We start from the raw sequence: 23876 nt of genomic DNA, 5'->3' as shown, positions 1-23876 counted from the left end.
ACCACTGAGAGTGCACGGGACAGTCGGGGGTACAGAATGTAGAGACAGAAGGGCAGACGGCTAAAGGCTGAGCCTTGGGGAATGATGCAGGTAGTAAAAAGTATTATTCTCCCCAGCTGGCCCAACTGTCCAGAGCTAAAGAAAAGTGGCAGATTTTTACAACAGCTGAATGGGGCTGGTGCCATCTGGGATTTTCCCAAACAGAAAAACAACACAAAAGGAATTACTTTCCCAATCTGTAAAGGCTGACAAAGTTTACCATATAAATAGAGAGCCAGAGAGAAAGCTTTATCTACCTGTACATATGTGTATATGTATGTATGTATACATGCATATACATATGAATATGTAAAAATACCAAGTTGGGGAAATAATACATTTTCCATCTTCTCATTCATTCTGGCTTTTAAAGGGAGCCTCAGTCATGTTTCAGCAGCAATACTACTGCCTAAGAATAGTAATGGGGGGCAATCTCACCAGGAGATTGAAGAGCCCTGCGCTGTGGAGGTAACAGTCACCCCCAGAGCTGTCCTGCTGGGCTCCTTCTTGTTGTTATGAAATGGAATTTATACATGAAAATCAGGAAAGAGGCCAGCCCTGGGCACCACAGCCATGGGCCTGACATAACTGACAGCTAATTAGAAAGCTCCATTTGTGCCTAACATTGAAAAGCCATTTAATAATTAAATGTCTTATCTGTATTTAAATGTCTCTGACAATATATACTTAAACCGTGGCCAGGGAACCAATTTTCTCACTTCCATCACCCCAAAAGACACAATATTTGAAGCCTTGCATCTCCCCTCTTGACAATAAATTGCATTATGTCAAAGTAATTTGAGTCAGAAAATGTTGCAGGGTTTCATTTGGATCTCTTTACTGGCCTTTTGGATTGATGAAACACAAAGAGAGCGACACAGAAACATCCCTGACATGAATATGTCCCTTCACCAATCACCAAGCTGCAATTTCTGTGGCAAGGATTTTGTTTTTTTGTGTGGGGCTTTTTCAAGGAGGGGGGGCGTGGAGGAGGGAGGGTACTAGTACATGAGGCTGTCCTCTGTTAGGTGAACATTAATGCAAATTGCTTGGAAGCTGGTAGGATCACTGGCCCTCTCAATGAGGGTGGAAGAGGAGGGTGTGCCATCATGGAATCAGCAAACCCAGCAGCCAAGGGAAAAAAGCCACTGAGACACGGAGGAGGAGGAAAACAAATGTTTCTGAACTTTTCAACAACCCATGTGAAAATAAGGAAAGGGTCTTTGATGCTAGAACTGGAACTGGGCAGAGCTGTGACCTCAAAGAAGGAATTGGCCTTGGCATTTTCCAAGGGAGCCCCAGCCCTCTTCTCCTTGCTGCACTTCAGACAGCCTCATTAAGAAATATTGAAGATCCTGGGTGGGGAGGGGGCAGAGAGAAGAAGGACCAAGCAGATCCCCAGGAAGGCAGGCACTGAACCATCTGCCCATGGAGCCCAGATATGGAAACTACAAGGGACACTAGGTCATTCCTACTATTGGGCACATTCTGAGTAACACTGAGACCAAGCAAGATGCCATCAGTCTAGGGAGATGCTAATGTCATCCTTCTGAAATTACCTTCCGTTTACAATGCATATATCTTGTATGTACAGAGGTGTTTGTATGTTCTCTCCTCTTATTGGAATGCAAGCTCCCTGCAGGCAGGAACCATGTTTTTGCTTTCCTTTGTATCCCTAGCATAGTGCCTGGTACGTATCTGTTGTTGTTATTCAGTCGTTTCACTCACGTCAGTCTCTTTGTAACCCCATTTGAGGGTCTTCTTGGCAAAGATCCTGGAGTGGTTTTGCCATTTCCTTCTCCAGTTCATTTTACAGATGAGAAAACTGAGGAAAACAGAGTTAAGTGACTTGCCCGGAATTAAGTGTCTGAGGCCAGATTTGAACTCGGTTCTTCCGGACTCCAGACCTGGCACTCTATGTTCTGAACCACCTAGCTGCCTGACATAACAGCTGTTTAATTAATGGTTGTTGACGGACTCCTGACCCTAAACTGGTAACAAGACAAATACACCTGACACAACAACCCTCAATGGGGAATTACAGGATCACAGACAGAGGCTTGCAGGCTATCTGATCCAACTCCCTCATTTTCTAGATGGGAAAGCTAAATCCTAGAGAAATTAAGTCTAAGGTTACAGAGGTGATAAGTGTCACAACTGGGATTTGAACTCAGGTCTTCTGACTCCAAACCCAGCATTCTTTCCATTGTACCTTGCTACCTCCATGTCACAGAATCAGAATATTACAGCAAGAAGGCACTTAAGAGATAACCTAATCTAACCCTCTCATTTAAAGGGGAGGAAATTGAGACCCAGAGAAACGGAGTAATGTGCCCAGGGTCACACAGGTAATAAGTGGCAGAAACCAGATCTCCTGCCTCATTGACTCCTGCAGCTTTAGGGAGGAAGGAGTTCTAAGATTGCCAGAGGGTCTTTGTTTAAATCCTAGCTCTGCCATTACTACCTGTACACCCTTGGGGGCACTTGCAACTTCTCTCGATCTCAGTTTCCTCTTCTGTAAAATAAGAATAACAGTGCCTTTCCTCTCCACCCTCACTCGGTTATTGTAAGGCTCAAGTGACATCGCGTATAGGAAACTGACTAAAAAATATGAAGTACCACACAAAATATAAATTATGAAATATAAATTTCTACCACTATCATGATCATTATCATTGATAATTAGAATAAAACATCTTATTATTTACATGTCATATCCCCATTTGTTTTTATCCAGTCATGGCCAACTCCCCATTTGGGGTTTTCCTGGCAGAGACACTGGACTGGTTTGCCATTTCCTTCTCCAGCGGCAGACAGGGTTAAGTGACTTGCCCAGGGTCACATAGCTATTAAGTGTCTGAGGCTGGATTTGAACTCACAAAGATGCATCTTCCCTCTCCATTCCCTTTAGTATCTTTAAAGCTACTTGAAGTCAAAGACTGTGTTGTTTTCATTTTTGAATCCCAAGTCAAGGTTCTGAACATAATAGCTATTTAATGAATGTCTGTTGAATTAAACAGAACAGCATTGAATTTAATTCTCCGCCTCTGCTTAGTTCATCCGGTTTTTCTCCAGTTTTGAGTACAACTAACTCATCCTAAACAGCTACTTAAATCTTTTTAAAATTGGACACATAGTCTAGCTCTTGAGGTCCCCTTGGCTTCGAGGCAGTAGGCAACAGGGAGCCATTCTATTCCTGGCCGGAGAAGAGACATGATTGTAGGTTTTACGTTTGTGTCTCAATCTGTCTTCTTCTCTTGCCTGTGCTGTATTTCAATGCTTTGAATGCTGTAGGACATTTAATCAACGTTTGTTGAATGAATGCCTATCGATCATTGTCTGTTAGCACTTCTAGTATTTTAACACAACCAATTCAAAGTTTATAGGATCACAGATTCTAAGGTCCCTAGAAGGGACCCTAGATGCCATCTAGGTCACATATTGCCTCATCTTACAAATGAGGAAATTGAGACCCAAAATAACTTGCCTAGACCCAAAGGGACATAGCTAGTACACGTCAGCGGTGGGATTTGAACCCAGATCCTGTCACTGCAGTACCAGTGCTTTTTCCATTGTACCACCCTAATTTGGTGGAAGTATTTTCAGTCACTCCAGTGCTGGTGTCTCCCAGCTAGCAAGAAGCCCTAAATGGCTTGAGCTCTCAGCTCCAGCAGCCTCGGCAGCTTTCTTCCAGAGACACTTGAAGGAACAAAGCCCACAAGGAAGAGGAAGGGGTCTCTGACAGCTTCAAGGAAGAGTTCCCTTCAAAATCTCTCGGCTTTGAAGGCCAAAGCTCCGCTCGGTGCCTACATCAGAAGAAGGCATTATAATCATCTTCGCAGGGAACTTTTCCCAGAGAGAAGCTGGGAGTTCACGCCACTCTCTGTCTTGAGCACAGGCTTTTTCTCTTCTGCTACACCCCCTCCCCATTCTCCCTGTCAAACAGAGCAAAGGGGGATGAAAAGGACTGAGGTTCAAAATTAACATTTCAAAGTAAATATGAGAATAGTTTGGGCTCCTGCCTGCCTCTTGACTGGCTTGAGAGTGAGTCAGAACACAGAGGTGAGTTGAGAAAAGGGATTTGCACATCCCAAATGCTTTTATGCCTGGATCAATCGTCTCTGATTTTCCTGATGCCAACCATGAAAGAAATGCAGCTCTCGGCATGGCGTACCTTCCTGGGCGAAGCCAATGTCTTTTACTAACACCAGACCACTCACAGGCTTAACGTCAGGACAGTGACGAGACATTCACAGCCTCAGTCCACCAAGGCGCCGATTTCAAATCCCTTCTCCCTCTCTACCTTCCAAACCTAGGCTAGGCTGGCATGGCTTAAATATGGAGAACAGAGACCATTTTATTCAGCTCAGTTTGCCTCCAATTCCACACTCTGCATAGATGAATGCAAACAGGAAAACAGGCATATTAGTCTTAATAACGGTCATCTCTTCACTCCCTAAGTGGCCTGGAAGAGAGCAGGGAGTCCCCCCTGGGAGCTCTAGCCTGAGCCCAGCTGCTGAAATGAAGAGCTAGGGGCCCAGGAAGCTGTTTGCTCTTTTACTGAGTTCTTTCAGAACTTTCCAAGGGCTGCAATTGTCCATCACTGGAGTGGGCAGGGCTGCCCGACAGACTGAAGGTTGCAGCAGGCCTAAAGGATTGCCTGGGCCAAGAGCTCTTTACCCTTTGTGTAACATGGACCTCTATGGCAATCTGATGAAACCAGATGAGAACAAATGAGATAAAATGTATAAAGCTCTTAGCCTCATTTTGCCTAATATGTGGTGAGTGCTTAATAAAAATGCTGGTTCTCCTGCCTGTCCCATCCCTCCATGGGCTCCTCCTCAGAATCATGTTTTTAAAATGTATACATAGATATGTATATATATGTACATGTGTATGTGTTTATATATGTAAATGTATGTATGCATATATATGTTCATATATGTACATATATATCTATAAAACCAGAGGCTCAAAGTCTACTTGCATAGAAGTCTTCTCATAAAAAATACAATCCAAAGGATGCCAAACCTATAGAAACACAGTTATCAAAACTTTTTTTTTAAAGTTCACAGACCCCCAGCTTAATAATCCCTGGTCAAATCCAAACCCCTCCTTTTAATGATGAGAAAGCTGAGAATTTCAGTGATGGGTCCAACATCCCAGATTCAAAGCCAAGTCATTAGACTTCAGGTTCACCTGTACCCCCTCCCTTGGCAGCAGCCCCAGGGCTACCCAAATAGAGGCCAGATGACTCTCTACAGCAGGTACTGGTTAGGAGGTTGGATTAGAAGGAACTCTTGGTTTCCTTAATTCTCTAAAATGTGCCAGGATTCTGAGGTTCTTTAATTTTCTAAGATTTTTTTGATTCTATGACAACCACAGGGACAGATATTTATAGACGCAAATGTTAAACGTACCCAAAGTTTTGCTTGGCTTGATAAGGCCCTATTCTCTAAACTGTCTATCATGAATCAAATAGTGCTTTCTCTGGAAAATAGGTAGTTGAGCACATCAAGAATGGATTGGTACTCTGTTCATTTATATGAATACCTCCTTTCTTCTATGCTCACATGTGCACACAAAACATGAATTTCATAGGAAGCTAGAAAAAAAAAAGCTAGAAAACACCTCAGAGACAATGAGTCCAGTTCTGTTATTTTAATAAATAAGAAAACAGGGCTGATAAAGGTCAAGTGATTTTTGTAGGATCAAATAGTTTGAGACAGGATTTGAACTCAGGTCTTCTTAACTCCAATCCCAGTGCTCTAGACATTGCACTACCCAGCTACCTCTGAAACCCATAAAGAACTGGAAGGGTCCATGGAGGTCATCTAATCCAACTCCATCCTGTTAAGGATGAGGACAGCTTAGCCACGGTCACAAACCGTAGCAGATCCAGAACTCAAACCCAAGTCCTCTGACCCCAAATAGAGCACTCTTGGATGCCAGGTGAAAGGTTTCCTCAGTTATACATCACCATCTGTTAACACATCATGGTGGTAAGAGCCAGTCACACACAAGAGGCTACAAAGCACAGCCTGGAAAAACAGAGAGAAAGGCAAACTTGCAGCTAGAGGTCCCAGGTTAGACCTTTGCCCCGCTACTAACCAGCTATGAAAACTGAGACACTTCACTTATCCTCTCTGGACCTCAGTTTCTTCCTCTGTGAAACAAAAGGGTAATTGATTTCCAAGATCCCTTCTTGCTAAAAAAAAAAAATATCCTGTGATATCTTTGCACCTTTAAGGCTGTAGCAACACTGCTGAAGGGCCTAGACACTTTTCCTGGTAAATCATTTCCCTGCAGATAACCACAGGGGTAGCTGGGTGGCTCAGTGGATAGAGCACGGGGCCTGGAATCAGGAAGACCTGAGTTCAAATCTGCCCTCAGACACTTACTAGCTGGATGACCCTCAGCAAGTCATTTAGCCCTGTTTGCCTCAGTTTCCTCATCTGTGAAATGAGCTGGAGAAGGAAATAGCAAACTACTCTAGCATTTTTGCCAAGAAAATCCCAAATGGGGCCACAAAGAGTTGGACACAACTGAAATGACTGAATAACAACACAGATAACCATCAGTCATGCCCTGGCAGAGAAGGAGACAAGAAGCAACAGTTTACAGGGAAGGAAGACATCTTGTACCTTTTCAATTTGTTTGACAAACTTCTCCTAGGTCTAAATCAAGAGTTCTTAACCTTTGTTTGTATTATAGATGCTTTTGGCATTTTGGTGAAACCTACAGACCCCTTCTTTCAAACACGTAAATAAAACAGATGGTTACAAAGGAAATCAGTAATATTGATATGTCTATATAATTGAGATATTATATAAAAATCAATATATCAAGTTATATAAATATGTTTTCAAAGTTTACAGATCCCAGGATCAGAAGCCCTGGTTTAAATAGAGGTAGCTGAGATGTTAAAAGCTGATGGCTCAGAAGAGCGCTCAGCTACCATCTTTGCTTTAGCAATTAAGCCTAGAGAGCTCACATTCCAGTTACTGGCAGTGCTCACCTGGCCACAAGCCTTTGCAAGCCCCTCTACCTCCCAGGGCATCCGAGCACTAGTGACAGCCCCCTCTAGGCCCTATTCCTATTCCTTCTCTTCCCTGACCCCTTCCTAAAGAACCAAGAATCAGAAAAACCAAGGAGGCAAGAGCCTCATGAAGAAGACAAGGGCTTCTCTTGTGAAAGAAATGCCTATTCACTTCTTCGAGGATGAGAGGGAATATTGTCTAAAGCAGACAGTGAAGTACTGGCTTTCTCAGAAATTGGAGTGAGCGGCTGGCCATCTATGGGATGACATTCTTCAGGACACAACAGCAGAGGTATGCTCAGAATGTCAAAGCCTAGAAGAGTCAGGACCTTGTACCAAGCAGAACTCACCTGGAATCAAAATACCTTGGTTTACTTATGAACTGTGTGACCATGAGTCCACCACTTCCATTTCTCCATCCGAAAGATGGTGGCAACAATGCTTACACTACCTACTTCATAGAGTTTAAAGCACTAACAAAATGGAAGCCAAGTGTTATATAAATGGGGACTATCATTATTGAGGGCAACTTCTCCAGAAGCACCGGTCCTGGTGTATGTACCAGGCATAGCTTTGCCCAAAGGCACAAACTAATAGACGCCAAACTTTGGAGACAGGCGTCATTCCTGCACAGCCATATGGAATTCTTAAAAGATCTTTTCAATGAGCAAAATATAAATGAAAAATAAGCATGGGGAATACTACCCTTGGTTAATGCTATACTGCCAGCTTAGATAATAGTCCTTTTTGAAATGTAGCACCCAGAACCCAAATGGATATTGTAATGTCCTGACCAGCAAAGAGTTCAGTGGTCTCTTTTTAAAATACAGCTTGAGATGTAACATTAAAATTAACTTATTTTAGCAGTTCTATCACAGTCTTGGTTCCTAGTGAACAAAAGGTAAATTAAAAGTCCTACATGTTTTTCAAACAAGCTACTAGCCCAGAAACATGGGTTCCTAAAGTTGGAAGGAAGCTTAGAGGCCATTTAATCCAACCCAATCTGACCAAGAATGTCTTCTATGACATCTCAACAAGTGGTCATTCACCTTTGGTCTGAAGACCTTTACTGAAGAAGAACTTATCATCTTCCAAGGCAGCCCATTATACTTTCCAATTCAAATCAGTGGGCACTTAGGAAGCACTTACTACATGCTGAGCAGTGGAATAGGTGCTGGGAATCCAGAGATATTTTTGGATAGTCTAATTTTTTTTCTAGGTTTTCTTTTTATATCCAGCTAAAATCTGCATTAACCCCCATTGTTGCTAATTCTTGGCCAAGAGGAATGACTCTAACTGTTTCCCGTATAATAAATCCTTGAAGATATCTATCAAATGTATGCTTCTCTGGGCTAAACATTCCAAGTTCCTTCAAACATTCCTCATGTGGCATGTTCTCAAGACCTTTCATCATCCTGGTCACCCTCCTCGTATTATCCATATCCTTCCTAAAATAAGACACTCCAAACTGAATACAATTCTCCAAATGAGGTTCACCCCATGTAGAAAAGAGTGCTATATCTCTCATTCTGGACACCATGCCTCTCACTGCAACTGCAGATCATAGCTTTGGGGACTGCCACATCACCCTATTAACTTATATTGAGCTTTTTCAGGCAAACTATCCTCTAACTAAGCCTCTCCCACCTTGAACTTTGTGAATATGACTTTTTTTTTTTAAACAGGAATGTAAGATTTTACATCTATCCCTATTAAATTTCATCTTCTTAACAATTAGTCTAATGTTCTAGCCTGACAAGATCTTTCTGCATCCTATAAGTCTGACACACAATGTGTAAGTATTCTTGTCTAGCTCTGTGTCATCAGCAAATCTGATAAACACACCATCTATGCCTTTATTCAAGCTATTAGTAAAAATATCAAGTGGCACAACACCAAGCATATATCCTGAAAGTGCTCTACTTGAGACCTCCCTCAAGCTACCGTCTTTACTCTTTACTCATTTTAGATTCACCTAGCTATAATAGCACTGGTCCATATATCTCCATCTTGTCCACTAGGACATCACAAGAGCTCGTGTCTTTGTCCATCCCGCACCTATACAATGACTTTCTCTGAATCTAGTTGCAAGACTTTACATTCACTCCCCCATGACATTTCATCTTGTTTGTTTCTGTCAGTCTGTCAATATCTTGATACTATCATCTGCTGTAACACAACTAACAATAACTCACTGATGTGATGTAGCCCTTCAAGGTTGGCAAAGGGCTCTGCACCTCCCAGTTTGATAAACATGTTCTTAATGTCCTCATCCAGGACATTGAGGGAAAAAATGTTCAATAAAAAAGGACCAAGGACAGAGCCCCAAGCCATTCTCAGATCACGAGCCCATTGACCTCCATGTGCCTCATAACCTTTCCACTGAAATTATGAAGTCCATATGCTTGGTCAGTTTCTATCAAATGAGATAACATATGTAAAGTGCTTTATCTACCTTAAACCATTTTATAAATGCTGTTCTTCTTCTTCTTATTATTATAACTCCTCCCTTGCTTTTTCCTTTTAAAAAAGTCTTCTATTGATACATTTTGTTTTTATACATCAGTCAGTTCTCAATAAACATAAAACCTTGGTGGCGCAATGCTGGACTTCAAATCAAGAAGACCAGAGTTCATATTTTGCCTCAGATATTTACTAGCTGTGTGACCCTGGGCAAGTCACATGTCTTTGCTTCAGTTTCCTCATATGTAAAATGGGGTTAAGAATAACACCTACCCCTCAGGATTGTTGTGCAAGGAGCTTTGCAAACCATAAAGTGCTGTATAAATTGCCATTATAAAAAGCTAAGCAAAACCATAATTAGTGATTGCAACAAATTGTACATGTTATCTCTCCATTCCTTTCTCTTCTTACAACTTGTGAGGTAGATATGTGATTATTATCCCCATTTTCCAGATAAGGAAACAGGCTTATACAGCTAGAACTTTTCCCAAGGCCCTGAGAAGTCAGAGCAGGATGATAAGTATTTCTCCCCCTAAAGAAATGTTTGTTTACTTCTGCAAGGTCAAGAAAGAAAACCAGTTCTTTTTTTTTTTTAATAACAGGAGCACACAGCTGTCCATGGTGGGGGTGGGAGGGGATGCTTCATCCTTCTTGAACGTACTCCAGCTAATGGGTAGAGGAGAAGGTACTGACATCAAGAATGCCTGATTTGTTATCCTAATGAGCTAACATCAGGCAGTAGCCTAGACTGCTCCCTTTCTTCCCACCTGAAGATTACGGGGAGCGCAGTTAGAGTGGAGGCATGAGCTGTCACTTGCCAGCTGGTAGCTGAAGAGGGGGAGCCCTGCAGCTTCTCCAGTTCAGTCAGCCTCACCTCCCACTGGATCCCCCTCTCTGATGACAGCGCCCTCTCCATCTATGACGAGGAATCTCTCCTGTCACGCTGCAGCTCTTGGCAGGCGATACGACTTGTCTCCGTGGCCTGGAGTGTTTATTGATACAGTCAGGGGCCCCCCCGTCTAATTAACACTCTCAAGAATTCCGGGGATGCAGCTGCGCTCCGTGGCTGCTGTGGTAGTCAGGGAGCATCCCTAGGGATGAGAGGGGCCCAGGTGTTCATTCCTCTTCTCTGGCATCAGGCTGGGGGAAGGGACAGAAGGGCTGGAGCCATGAAGGTTATGAGATTCAAAAAGGGGTCTCTGGTGACTAGACATAGAGGAGTTTCAGATTCATGCCAACCAGGCCTGGCACACACAGGGCCAACTTTCCAGCCAGGATGGAGAGAGGACAAAATGATATTTTTCCAGACTGGCCAGAGACCCTCATAGCTGCAGCTACCTGTAGCTAATCCATAAAGATTATATACATTTTACAAAGATGTACACAAATAATTGTTTTCAATCAGATTATGCATCTGATGCAGATTAAAAGAAAAAGCTTTGTGGGGCTTATACAAGATTCTAAAAACCCAACACTATAGCAATTTGAGCTTCTCTGCCCCAGGGTGCCCAGACCCTCCTTCTGTCTCATTTCCTCCAAGCAACACAGATGTTGAACCTATAGCTTACCAACCTCCCTTCCTCCAACAACTTATCTTTCTCTCTTCCAGAATCTCCTGACTTTCCCCTGTGCCTGGTGCTACTATTCCCCTCTCTACCCTTCTTCCAGTTTACAAACACTGGAACTGACTCTCTAGTATCTCCAGCCCCAGGACCATTCCCAAAATTAAAGATTGCTAACAAGGAATATAAATGAAGATAGAAAATTCACTGTCACAGGACGAATGATGCAGGTTGTGATATTTTAAAAATGCAAATCACAGATGCAAATAGAGATGCAAAGTGTATAGTCAAGGACTAAATGTCAAATGGAAATAAAGAGAAATCTTAGCCATGTGGAAATCCTCGCTCTGGGGAGGAGACTAGTCCATTCTTCATTGGTGTAGTGGTTTCTAATTATTAGACTGGGTTTCTGTTCCTAAATTCACTAGGCACTTAACAAATGCAAGCAAATCACTTTAATTTTCTTTTTAGATTCTGTCAAAATGTCCCGTGAAGGATCTGGTTTCAACATTTTCCAAGGCAGTTTGTAAAAGATGTCAATTGCCAAATGTTGCTAGGGGCAACCTTAACTCACTAACTCCAGTCACTGTCTAGAGGTCCAGCTATACCTTGTTACTACTCCCCTACTTTCTTAGTGTAAGGAGACTAGAAAGGTGGGATAGGACCATACGTTTTGAAGCGCTTAAACGCACAGCAAAGCATAGCAGTTCATATCTGATTCAAGGTTTTTTATGCAGTACATATGTACAGTTGAAGTTGAAAGAGCATGGGTTGTAGTTCGAGGAGCTGGGTTCAAATCCTACCTGAGCTGCTTCCTACCTGCTTCGCCTCGCTGGGTAAACAAGATGGCTCCTGGGTTCCTTCCGAGATCTACGATCTTCTGATGTGCAATAGCCGGGCATTTCCTGAGACCCTCCCTAGCATCCCTGACAAAGCAATTACTATTTCCACGTTGAGGTTTTAATGATAGTAATAGCTGCTGTTTATGTACAGCTTTAAGGCTTACAAAGAGAACCTAATTTGAGGCTCACAACAACTGTAGAAGGTATTATTATCCCTATTTTACAGCTAAGGAAACTGAGATTCAGAGAAGCCAAGAGATTAACTCACAGACATGCAGCTCAGAAGTGTTGCAGGTAGGATTTGAACCCACAGTCTGTGTTCATGTGTGAGTTTGTGTGGCTCCAAGGACAAACAATCCCTTCTAGACTTGGTATGTGAGAAGCCTGTCTTTTGCAGTGACCTGGGGTAAGTCACTTCCTTCTCTATGCCCCAGGTTCCACAGGCATGTGTAGTGAAGAGTACCAGTTTAGGAGACTAGAGGGATAATAATAATAATAGTTTACATTTATAGAATGCTTACCACACACTTCACAAATATTATCTCATCTGATCCCCACAACACCCCTGGGAGGGAGGTGCTATTATTATCCCCATTTTACAGATGAGGAAACTGAGGCGATCTGCCCAAGGTCACACAGCTAGTAAATGTCTGAGGGCTGATCTGAACTCAGATCTTCCTGACTCCAGGCCCAGGGCTCTATCTACTGTACCACTGAGCTGCCTTGTAGGACTGATTTCTAGCCCAGGTTCTGCCCCTAAATTGATACTTGACCATGGGCAAGTCAAGGAACTCCACTAGGCCTCTGTTTCTTCATCCTAAATTCTTCACCATATTACAGGCCTACATTTGCCTGTTGCCGTTGGCAACTCTGCCTTCTAGACTCACAGCTGGCCTGAAGCCTTTGCTCTCAGGAAGAAACTCTGGTTTTCTCCACTGCAGGAGCTCTTAGCTTCCTCAGCTTCCCATAAGCCTGCAGAGTTGCTTAAAAGCCTCAATTTCACTTGTTCAGTCAATCCACAGATCCCCAGCTCTGATGCTTCTTTCTGCCTAAGTGACCTTGTGTTAGTCATTTATCACCTCTCTGGGTCTCCAGCTGTTCATCTGTAAAATGAGGGTCTTAGCCTGCATGACCTCCAAGGTCCCCTCTATCTCTAAATCCTATGCTCCTATGGCCCAAGTATTTATCAAACACCTTCCCTTGGAAAGACACTAGATCTGGTGCCACAGAGGAAACAGAGAAGCATAAGATTGGTCATTGTTCTCAAGGGGTTAAATCTAATTTCATCTACCCTCCCTCTTACAAAGACCATATTGTGCTTCCTTATACACTTGCTGCTTAGAGATCCAGCTGATAACTTTTCTTTGTACCTTCCTAGTTTAGTATTAAACTAGGTTAATATCTGGTTTGGATCTATGATTTAAACAATGTAGGGAGGGTACTCCCAGTATGGAAATTCTTTCCATCAATGCCTCATTTACAGCTTGCAGTCTCAGAAAACTGGCTGGGAAGGTCCTTAGAGGTAAGTAGCATTCCCATGATCATATAGCTAGCACATGTCAGGGGAAGACTTAAAACCCATGGATTCCATGTCTGACCCTCTATACACTATAGCACATTGATTCTCTCCAACTTGGCTTCATGGAATGAGTACTGCTTCGTGCTGGATAATCTGACTCTTTCAAGACTGCTGCTGGTGATCTGATCCTGTTATCTGATGCTCAGCAGGGCTGTTAGGTAGCACTGATGAAAATATACCTGATAGCCCAGAAACTGGATGTTAACATCTGCAATGGGTCCATGCCTCAGTGTCAAAGAGGAAGCTAAAGAACACCGTCTCTTTCTAGAGAGATTTTTATTTTGGTCTAGAGCTTCATGCTCTAGGCCAAGAATGCTTAACCTTTTTTATTCAACGGACCCCTCTGCAGTCTGGAGAAGCTGATGGACCCCTTCTTAGAATAAAATACATGGGATTACAAAGAAAACCAATTATATTAAAATAAAGATGGAATTTTTTTCAATCCAAATTCTTGAAATCTATCCACGGACCCCTTTGGGTTCTAAGTTAAGGCCTACTGATTGGTCTACATTGTCATTATATGGTCTGTCATCCTCATAAAGGTCACACTAGTCTTACTAATTCTGAATTCTACTTACAGTTGGAGCTGAAGGGGACTTTAGACATCATCTTGGCCAATTCCTTCATTTGAGAGTTGAGGAGACTGAGGCCCAGAAGAGAGAATTGACTTAAAGGAGGTCTCACAGCCAGTTGGTGGTGGGGATAGGACTAGAACTCCATGCCTCAGGACCCCTAACCTGGTATTCTTTCTACTATATCACACTGGAGTGGAGGAAGGGGGAGATGTGTTGATTAGGAGACCCTTGATCAATTGAGTTTCTCCACCCTACCAGATGAAATTAGAGGATGTAAGGGGCAGATGTCAGAGACAATGAGGTGTTAAGGTCTTAAAGGAACTGTAATAAAATATATACCCTGTGTTACTCCTTTAGGGAGAGTGAAAAAGTTCTTTAAACAACTTCTTAATGGAACTAGAGCATGGCTAGCCTTCAGCTGGTGGAAGGTACAGCCACACTCCTGGGTAGCTATTAAAAAAGCAATACACAGTCGCTAAGACAGGGGCTCTTAACCTAGGAACCACCAAAAGGTCTATGGAAAGATTCCAGGGGTCCATGAAACTGTTATTTTAAATTTTTTTATATTTATTTCAATATAATTGCTTTCCTTTTAAATTCTATGTATTTTATTTAATGCATTCAAAAACCTGCTGATAAATGATCCAGAGGTTTCACCAAAGAGGTCAATAGCACAAAAATGGTTATGAATTCCTGCTCTAAGGAGTGAGCTGAGATAGCCAACTCTCAGGACAGTTTCCAGCAGAGGTTGCAAAGGGGGAGGGTAGATTTCTTTCTTCTCTCTCCCTCCTCCCCATGACACCATCCCCTGGCACAGAGTCCAGTTTTGAAGTGAGAATTATCTCTAGGAGGTGGGAGAGTCTGCTCCCAGGGAATCCAGAAGTATAAAGAAACTGAAGAAAAAGAAAGGACACTGGGACCCTGAAGCACTGGAGGCATGAGCTGCCTCTTTACTAGTATGCTTTCTGTATGTGCCCACTCTTCTCACTGAAGCTGTGAGTATTTCTGGATAAATGCACCCAAGGCTTAAGGGGGGGAGGGACTGTGATGTTTTGTTCCTACTATTCATGCTATATATCATTTTAGTAAATTTACCTGCTTTGAGGTAATTGTATTCCGTGGCTGACTACAGTAAAGGCAGACACATTGGTAGGGGCTCAAAAGCTATAGATTTAGTAGTATGGAGCCAGAGTACCTTGAATCTGGGGTAGTCATCCCTTAAGTAACCTATCCTGCAAGTGGGAATTGGGCATAGACTACAGTGGGGTGTTATAAACCCAACCCTCTCCTACTTTACAGATGGAGAAACTGAGGGTCACAGAAGTGAAGTGACTTTCCCAAGGTCAGACGCCTAAGTAGTGATGGAGCTGGGACTAGAATTCCTGTTTCCTAGCTCTCCAATCTGGGTTATCTCCACTATACCAAATTCTCTCTTTTGATGGTGATTCACTCAGCAAACATATACTGAGCACTGTCACATGCAGAGGTCAAGTGCATCCCTGGGTTGTCCTCTATTGAAGAAGTAAGATTCAGGGGTAGCTCTGTATTTGTTATGAAAATCCTAGCTGACCTGGAAGGATGCCCTGCTGTAGAAACTGACTATCTGAGATAGAAATGACTCTTCATAATATGGTGCCAGGCTGCACAATAACTGAGAGACAGTCTCCCCTTTGCCCTCTGTAACTTTAAGGAAGAAATCTTTCTTTCCCTTGGTTCTAATATGTGTAGATGTGGTGTATGGGTTTGAATTCCAGCTAAAAAAGATGCTCTGCTCATCTTCTGCATTATTACGCCTCTACACACACACACACGCACACACACACACACACACACACACACACACACGCTCAGACCCTCAAGCTCAACGTCTTGCCTGCCCTTACTCCAAACCCATCTCTCCTCCTGACTGCTCGTTTGCCATCAATGGCACCATTATGCTGTAAGTCACCAAGAATTAAAACCTTAGAGTCATCTTTTAGGGCGCCTTCTTCCTTTCTCTCCCTCCCCGTCCAGATCCAGTTGGTTGCCAAGTCTTGTCAATTCCACCCCCATGATATGATGCCTTTGCCATCACATCCCTCCTTCCTACTCCCACTGCTTTTCTCTATCTTCCACAGGTCTTAGAATAGTGCCAAGCACATAATACAATAGACATTCATTAAGTTCAGGAAAAGTATAATGGAAGGAAGTCATAAAGCGCGTGTAAAATCTGTAAAATGAGGCATTTGGACCAGTTAGCCCAGTTAGTTAGACCAGTTTCTTTCAACTCTAAATCTATGACCCTTATGCATTCCCTCATTATCTCTTACTGAGACTATTGCAGTAATCCTTTAACTGTATCTCCCTGTATCTAATATGTTTCTTCTCCAATCTATCTTAAAACCAAATACCATATTTATTTTTCTAATCCACTCTGCTGTCTATCCTTGGTGCTTTTGCTTCTTCTCTACTCTCTAAAACCCTCTCTAATCTGGCTTCCAACTTAAAATGCTCTCTCCTAAAATGCCAGTGATCTCCTACTTATCAAATCCAATGACCTTTTCTTAATCCTCATCCTACCTGACCTCTCTGTAGCATCTGAAAGTATTAATCACCTCCTCCTGGACAAAAAGATCTGTATTCTTTTCTCAAGTTGTCCAACCTGTATGACCACTCCTTTCCTTCACTGGATCTTCGTCTCTGTCATGTCTACTAATGTGACTGTAACCACAAGACACTGTCCTGGGCCGTCTTCTCTTTTCCTTTTATGCTGTCTCATCTGGCAATCTCATCAGCTCCAATGGGTTCAATTATCATTTCCATGCAGATGTCTCACAGATCTCTATATCCAGGGTCTCTATTCTGAGCTCCAGCTGCCATGAACAATTGCCTTTTGGACATCTCTAAATGGATGTCCCATAAATATCTTAAACTCAACCAGCCCAGAACAGAACTCCTTATCTTTTTCACCAAACTCTTTCCTTTCCAAACTCCCCTTTTACTTATGGTGCCTGGAGCCATATTGTGAGGGCACCATCATCTTCCTAGTCATCCAAGTTCACAATCTCAGTGTCATCTGTGACTCCTTCCTCTCACTCACTCCCCCTATCTAACCCGTTTTCAGGCCTTCTTATTTCTACTTTTCCAACGTCTTTCCTATCCTATTCCTCCCATCCTAGTTCACATAATTCTCACCTCTTGCCTGAAACACTGCATTAACCTTTTAATTGGACCCCCCGCCTCGACTCAATCTTCACACTACAATCTATCTTCCATATAGCTGACAAAATGAAATTTTTAAAAGCATAGGTCTGACCATGTCACCCCTATTTGACAAACCCCAGTGGGTCCTTATAATAGAAAAGATTTTTTGGGGGGTGGCATTTAAAGTTCTTTCACACTTCGCCCCTTCTTACCTTTCCAGTCTTCTTAACTTCTACTCCCCACTGCAGGTTCAATGATCCAGCTATACTGGGCTACTTTATTCTTCTTTGAACAAAACATTGCAACTACTGTTTCTGTTCCTTCTCATTGGCTATCCTCCATGCTGGAATATTCTCCCTCTTTGAGTCCCTGGCTGTCTTTCAAACTCAAATCAAACATCTTCTGTAGAAGGCAAGAAGCAGAGCCTTCCCTCAAAGAGTACCTTCCTTCTACTGCATGTGTATCTTGTATGTACCTATTTATTTACATGTTGTCTCCTCCATTAGAATGTAAGCTCTCTGAGGCCAAGGGTTGTTTTTGCCTTCCTCTGAATACTAGCACAGTTTTGGGTACATAGTATTCATTTAATAAATGATCGTTGGCTGATGGAGTATCTCATTTGATCCTCATAACAGATAGGGGTGCAGGGAGGCAAATACTATTGTTTGCCTCCTTTCCTGAACAGGAGAGAGGCCGAGTGTTACCCGCGGTTACCCAGTGATAGAAGTGTCTGAGCCAGAATTCAAACTCACACCTTAACTCTAAGGCCAGTCCTTTGGCCTTGATACCAAGACTTTCCATCACAGACTCTTGGAGTGAGAATAGTCTATGATTTGTTTGTTTAGTTTTATTTTAAATCCTTTGAAATTACAAAGTGTTTTACAAACAGCCTTCTTTATGTGATCCTCGAAACAGCCCTGTGAGGTAGGCAAGGCAGGTGACATCATCTCCATTTTACAGGTGAGGAAACTGAGGTTCAAAGATGCAATGATCTCCTTGTACCAAAGACCACACAGCTAGTAAATGGTGGTGCCAGGACTGGCTCCTACTTCCCTAAGTCCGGTGTTCTTTCTATCACTAAGTTCTGTGTGCCAAAGTCAGAGAATCAAGTTCATTATAATTTGTTTGTCATAATCATTATTATTCAAGGCACTAAGCAAATCACCTTTCAACAAAGGAGGAAGGCTTCATTTAAAAAAAAAAAAGAAAGAAAGGAAAGGAAAGGAAAGGAAACCATCACAGATCCAACTAACTGGTGCTTCTGTGTTCTTCAATTACTATTACAAAATGAGTTGATGAAGGGAACACAGCAGACATCTGGGTTTCAGTTAAGCATCTGACATGGGGCCTCACTAATTAATCTGGAAACATGAATTCACAATGGCTTAAATCTGAGTGCAGCCAGGGTGAAAGCTGGCTGATGGACCATGAACAGACGGTCGTGAGAGGTGGCGGCAGCATGGAGTTCATCGGGAGTTTCCTGGAGGGAGTGCTCAAAAGGATCAGCGTTGGGTTCAGTGATCCCTCTTTGCTTTGTAATTCAATCCCCAGAGGAAGTTTGGGGATGTTACCCCGAGGCAGCTGGAGGGGTATGGCGACTTCTCCCCGTTTTTACTGGGATCTGTGTAGAAGACAAAGGGACCAGAATGTTTCCATCCTGGATCAGCCAAGGCTGCTGTCTCTTAAGCCACCATCCTGACACCAATGTACATTTCCAAACCTACCCCCACGCTTTGCTTTCTGCCTTCCACAGTCTTCAAAGTGGGACATTTGCCCTAGTCAGCACCTTAGCTGTTCACACACTATACAAGTACCTCTGCCGTTTCCTGAAGTCCTTTGATTATGACTGTTTGGGGGATGTTATAGAATCATAAGGGCAAAGAATGTCAGAACTAGCATGGTATAATGGAGACTCCAGGCTCTGGAGTTGAAGGATCTGAGTTCAAATCTTACCTCTTAATACTTAATGGATGCTTACTACCACTACTACTACTACATAGCATTTATATAATGCTTTAAGGTTTGCAAAGCTCTGTATGTTCATTATCTCATTTGGTCCTCACATCAACTTTGTGAGGGAGGTGCTGTCATCATCCTCATTTTACAGATGAGGAAACAGTTCCAGATAGATTAAGCAAATTGCCCAAGGTCACACAGCTGAGTGTATGTGGCAGGATTTGAACTCAAGTTTTACTCATTCCAAGTCCAGCATTCTTACCCATTGCACCACCTTACTACCTGTGTGACTTTAGGTTGGTCACTTAATTTCCACGGACCCCAGTTTCCTCATCTAAAAAATGAGGCAGGGTAGACTAGATGATCAGACTTACATCAATCGTTCTATGAAACAAAAGGGGCCTCAGAGCTCATCTAATCCAATCCCCTCATTTTACAGAGGAGGGAAAACCTACCCTCCTTGCTCAAAGTCTCATGGCTAGTTTCCTCACCGAATAAACCCCAGGTCTGCTGATTCCTAGGCTGGTGGTCTTTCTAACATAACGTACTGCCTCCTGAGAATACCGTAGAACCATAGACTGTTAGAGATCAGAGACCACCTCGTCCAAACCAAGTCCAGTTTTATAGATGAGGTACCTGACTTTCCTACAGTCACACACACACACCCACCCACCCACACACACACACACACACACCCCCCTAGTCCTTCAAACTGACCCTCTGCCTAGCAACAGTCAATCTGATCAAGATTCTCTGATGCAGATTTGATTGGCCCTGTTCTTCACACCAGGCAGTCGTGGGGTGGTAGAAAACACTCTGAAAATACCATACCTGGGTTCAAATTCCAAGATTTCTATCTACTACCCAAGTCAGCCACAGTTTCTTCATCTGCATGGAAGAAGACCGAGGTTTTTGCTTTGAGGGGCTAAAAAACAACAACAAAAAACCCAACACCAAGTGAAGAGACTGGACTCAAATCATCTCTAAGGTCCCTTCCTATTTTATAATATTACATCCCTGAAGATGATTGATCTGAGCCTCAGTTTCTTCATTTGTAAAATGGGATAGTAATACTTAAAGTCTCTGTGACACAAGTCTGAGAGGAAAGTGCTTTTGTATGCCTTTATATAGTGCTGTTATTGATGGGAGTTACCTGTAAAGTGAGGAGGATAACTCTTGTACTACTTACCTAAGAGGACTGTTGCAAAAAAGCATGAGAGATAATGTTAATGTGAAGCAGATTTTAACCTGCAAAGTGGTAGTTTTACAGGATACATGCTGGGCTTAGCTAGGGGCTCCATGGTGCACAGAGCACAGGGCCAGGAGTCAGGAAGACTCATAACCCTGAGTTCAAACAGGGCCTCAGATACTTACCAGCTGTGTGACCCTGGGCTAGTCACTTAACACTGTTTGCCTCAGTTTCCTTATCTGTAAAATGAGCTGGAGAAGGAAATGGCAGTATCTCTGCCAAGAAAACTCATGAAGAGTTGAACCTGACTGAACAAAGCAAAGTAAGCTTGAGATCAAAACCCCCACCCCAGGCATTTGCTCAAATCTGGAACCCTGGGTAAGTCACTTAACAACGCTCTCAGCCTCAGTTTCTTCATCTCTAAAATGGGAAGAATAATAGCACTTACTGACCAAATTTTTGTTTGTTTGTTTGTTTGTTTGTTCAGGTTCTCTGAATAACTTTTAAAAGAGTTTTATCCTGTTTGTGTGCAAGGTTTTAAGGGAAAACAGCATAGTATAACAGGCAAATCCTTTTTGGGGGTGAGGGAGGAGCAGGAGGAAAAGGGAAAGGGATATTGAGAAAAGTCCTTTAAAATGGATTGCAAAATACAGAACATAGCTTGCCTCATTTATGAAATATGTGTAAAAGAGCAGTGTACCTTCTAGAAAAATAAGTATCTACTTAGTTCTTGGGGGAAAAGCCCGGGGGGAGGGGAAGCTATTGTGAGGATTAAATGAAATAATATATGTAAAGTGCTTTCAAAACATGAATGTGTGAAATCAATATTAACTATTCTTATTAAAGCCTACAGAGGTGTGCATAGGGTCAAGGCAGAGTAGGCTAGCATACCCTGAGGGCACCTCCCCTTTGTCCCTTACCAGCACACCTATAATACATCTAGAAGTCAGGGAGCTGGGTGGTACAATGGGGCACTGAGTGCTGAACTTGGAGTTAGAAAGAGCCGAGTTCAAATCCTATCCTGCACACTTTAGCTGTGTGATCCTGGGCAAATCTCTTAACCTTTCTGTGCCTCAGTTTCCTCTGCTGGAAAATAGAGATAATAGAACCTCCTTCACAGGACTAAATGAGATAACATTCAGCCAGCTCTTTGGATACCTTAAAGCATTATATACATGCTAATTATTATGATATTATTGCTATCACTTTCTTCAAAGGCTTTCACTCAATTGCTTCCAGATAAACAAATAAACAGATCAGCTCCATTTGCTCACTGTTCCTCCAATCTGAGAAGCCTGTTGTTTCCAATCTTTACAGAACTAACTACCTAGAATCCCTTCATCCATTTTTCTTCTCCTCCTTCTCCTCCTCTTTCCCCTCCCCTCCCTCATTCTATTCCTATAAAATAGTAAGGCCTAACCTACTGGCCCGAATGTGCCATCATCTCACGCCTCTCCTTCAGCTCAAGGTTGGCACTATTGGTAACTTTTCCTTCTGTAGACCTATTCATCTCCCCCCCGCCCCGCCCAGTTTTCTTGGCTTCTGAAAATTAATTATCAGTGATTTGTTAAGTTCATTAGTTGTGTCTCTCAGCAGTATGGAATGCCTGCCATCTGGCCTCTGATTTTCATCTTTACGCTCATCATTTCCTAATTACACAATGAACTGTGCTGGATGGTAAATGGATGCTGAGTGAGCACCCCATTTACGAAGGGAGCCAGGGAGCCCTCTTCTTCAGCGATGGCATTTTTCAAAATGAATTTTCCATCAAAGTATTATAGCAACTGGATCTCTAAAACATGCACATGCCTTTCCCATGGTCTTTCCCAAGGTCTTTGCATGTCCTTGTTGACTACTCTGCATATTATCCTACATCCCTCCCTTCCTTCCATTAAGTAGAAAAAGGGCTAGATGTGGGGTCAAAGGACCTGTGTTGGAGTCCTAGCTCTCCACTCACTACCTAAGTGACCTTGGATCAGTCACATAACCTCTTTGAACTTCAGTTTCTTATCAGTAAAACAGTTATACTATCTCCATTGGGGTATGAGAAAAATACAATATATAAAGTATGATAAAAATGAGAGCTTTTATATGTCTCAGCCAAGAGGCCTCTAGGGGCCTGCAGAAGCATAATGTTACATACACTATCTGTTTTTTATGCTTAACTGTTCTTTATTACAAAAAAAGATATAATTCTGGGGTAGGGGTAGGGTAGGTCTAGAAGTGACTGTTTTTAAAATAAAAAGCATGAAGAATTGAAAAAATAAAACAATTAAAATATATTTAAAAAGAAATATGAGCTATTCTTTTATTGCCAGATGTCTCAGGAGTGTGGGCTATCCTTACAGCCTCTACATTTTCACCAGCCTTTCCTTCTTAACACTCTCCAGTCTTGATTCTATTACCACCATTCTACTGATTATGTTTTCCTGAAAGTCACCAGCCAAGCAATCAATCAACAAATATTTATCAAATACATACTAGATGCTAGGTGCTGTGAAGGAGAAAGGGAAGGCAAGAGAGACGAAAAAGGATAGAGAGACAAATGGAAAATGCTAGCCACATCCAGAGAAAGAGCTATGGAGTCTGAATACAGATCAAAGCATATTATTTGCTCTTTTTTTTCCTTCTGTTTTGTTTTGTTTCTTCTTTCTTATGGTATCTCCTGTTGGTTCTAATTCTTCTTTAAAATATAACTAATGTGAAAATATGTTTAATAAACAAAAGGATAGAGAAAAAGAGGGAGAGGAGAAGGAGAAAAGAGAAATATAACATACAGTTCCTGCCCTCAAGGTGCTTACAATCTATTGGGGGGGCAGGGCTAAGTGTAGTGGGGCAAAAGGGAAGTAGGATTTGTTTTTCTCTCTTATTTTCTGTAATGAGAGAGCAGGAAACCAAATCCCTCCCCCTCCTCACTACAAAAGGTATTTCACAAAAATTTAACAATAATAATATGAACGCAAAATTACAAAGTGCTACAGGAATTCAGAGAAGGGAGAGAGGACTGTGGGTAAGGGGATTTAGAAAAAAAACTCCCTAAAGGAAAGAGAACCTGACTTAGGCCGTAAAGATTTTGAGTCAACGGAGAAGAAGAGGGTGGGTATTCCAGACAGAATGAAAAGGCTGAACAAAGGCTAGGCATTGGACATCTACGTGACGTACACGGGAAAGAGCGATGGGTGAAGTTGGAAAGGTCAAATCGAGAGACCTCGAATGTCAGTCAGGCTGAGGAACTGGCCTTTATCCTGGAGAGGGTGAAACACCACTGAACATTTTTTAGCAGAGGAATAACATGACTTCAGCCATATATTAGCAAGACTCATTTAGCCAGTGATGTGCAAGATGGATGACAGCAGGGAGAGACTAGAGGCAGGGAGGTTAGTTAGGAGGCTAGCACAATCCTATCAGCATAAGTGGTGCTTGGCGGAATCAAAGGCGTGAGCAAATCC

General features: G+C 42.4%; 1 protein-coding gene across 1 annotated transcript in view; it reads right to left on the bottom strand.

The window, feature by feature from the left end:
* Nucleotides 1-23876, bottom strand: part of SLIT1 (slit guidance ligand 1) — a 241458-nt gene that overhangs the window by 131346 nt on the left and 86236 nt on the right. The gene's annotated exons all lie outside the window — the stretch shown is intronic.

Source organism: Vombatus ursinus, unplaced genomic scaffold (genome assembly GCF_900497805.2).
Source record: "Vombatus ursinus unplaced genomic scaffold, bare-nosed wombat genome assembly UNPS02000749.1, whole genome shotgun sequence".
NCBI classification, from domain to species: domain Eukaryota; kingdom Metazoa; phylum Chordata; class Mammalia; order Diprotodontia; family Vombatidae; genus Vombatus; species Vombatus ursinus.
This window is presented reverse-complemented; position numbering and strand designations above follow the sequence as displayed.